This window comes from Panulirus ornatus, chromosome 11 (genome assembly GCF_036320965.1).
Source record: "Panulirus ornatus isolate Po-2019 chromosome 11, ASM3632096v1, whole genome shotgun sequence".
Classification (NCBI taxonomy): domain Eukaryota; kingdom Metazoa; phylum Arthropoda; class Malacostraca; order Decapoda; family Palinuridae; genus Panulirus; species Panulirus ornatus.
Genome location: NC_092234.1, coordinates 47867658 through 47869453, shown reverse-complemented (window position 1 = coordinate 47869453; position 1796 = coordinate 47867658).

Here is a 1796-nt window from a genome sequence, read left to right as displayed (position 1 = left end):
TGCAATTTGGTTTTGAATTGTGTGGCTCTCTAAGTCTGTACAATTGCGCGAGCTCCGCTCTCTCAGTAGCCGCTCTAGGTTGAATGTGATGGTTCATTCGTAGGTGAACATCACAATTTACGCCCAGTACAGTGTTGGTATGTGAGATAGGTATGGGGTTAAATGACGGTGTATACGGGAGTGTAGGTAAACAGTACTTATGGTGTATCTCCGACGTACGTTAAAGTAGGATATGTTAGATTTTGGCAGGATTTGACTCAATTCCCAAAGCGAAACGTGGTCAATTTCGTGTGGGGTTCTACTGGTTAAAAGTGTGTGAGGGTTCTGGCTCTAATCATTTGAGTAACGTCATCTGCATATTGGAGAGTGATGGGAGTCTGGGTGTGTAGGATTGGGAAGATCATTTGAGTAGAGTGTGTAAAGAGTGTGTGTGTGTGTGTGTGTGTGTGTGTGTTTTTGGGGGGGAGCAGCAACGAGCCTTGAGGTACACCGGCGTTGAAGGGAAGGGGGTAAGGAGTAGTAGTTTAAACAAGAGTTTCTGTGTATTTAATTCTGGGTTTCCCCCTGTTACTAAGATGATTGGAAAGACGTTGAATGGTGGGTCGTGGGAGTTGAAATTGGGTGCTTAGTTTGTTTACGTCAAGCCACCGTACCATGGCTAGGCTAGGCCTACATCATTTATATACCCAAGGAATTAAGGTATACAGTATCGTGGTCAAAAATCTGCATCAGCTACCGATTCATCTTCATTTTAGTAAGAGGGTGAGCCAATCCACATTCCCCAGTCGTGGCCATGTCGAGTGAAGGGTGGGACAAGTGAAGATGAAGAGAAAAGGAACATGAAATGCAGATAGGCTTGATCAAATACGAGCTCCGGGTTTTCCAAAGTAGGAAAGATGTTATGAATTCCATAACTTCGCAGTTTGTGAGGAGGAACGAAGGTGTTCTTTTTACCTTACTGCTACTAATTTCTTCCACAATCTTCGCTCTTAAAATACACTTAGCATAATTAAAGTGTTATTCTTCTGCCTAGTGTGATAACAGACTTCTCATTTAAAACGCCAATTAACCATGGAATGCCACTGTCTGTTTCACTTTCATGAAATTAGATTGTAAGATGTATTACCCTTCATTTAAAAAGAGTATTTAAGGCTCCATCATTCACCAGGTGAGTGGCGTAAACAACCTGTGCGCTGGTGCCAAATATACTAAGGGGGAAAGTTAGGAAGACGATATTGTCCTGTAAACAAAGAACTGGCAACACCGGCGTCACATACGTGACAATTCTGGGTATAATTAAACTTTACTAATACCCAAACCCTTCATAATGATTAATTATTAAATTGGTGTACTCCATAGGGCACCTGATGCATTGTATTTTATCCTCAGAAGAAGCTGGTTTTACTATAATTCTGTGTATATAGTTTGGGACGAAGTGCAGGGTTGCCTGTCATTTGCCAAGGTCATTTGAAGCTGTCAACATTAAAAGCGACATCCACTTAACGAGTACTCTATAACACCTTATAATAGTGTTAAGGATGATTCGAAAACCTACATCCACACTCTCACCGACCATGTGTTTATAGTGAATCAAACGGGTTTCCTGTCCATCCGTTACAACAGGGCACAGTTACCGACCCATGGATGGATGTAACTGAATAACCCTTTGTGACATTGCCAGTTGTCGACAACCAGTTCATTTAACTAGTACCATTTTGTTCCTCAGTCTTATTATTATTACCTACAGACCTTTTTTTTTTTCCCCTACCCGAGTTTTCTTACCGAACTCATAACAA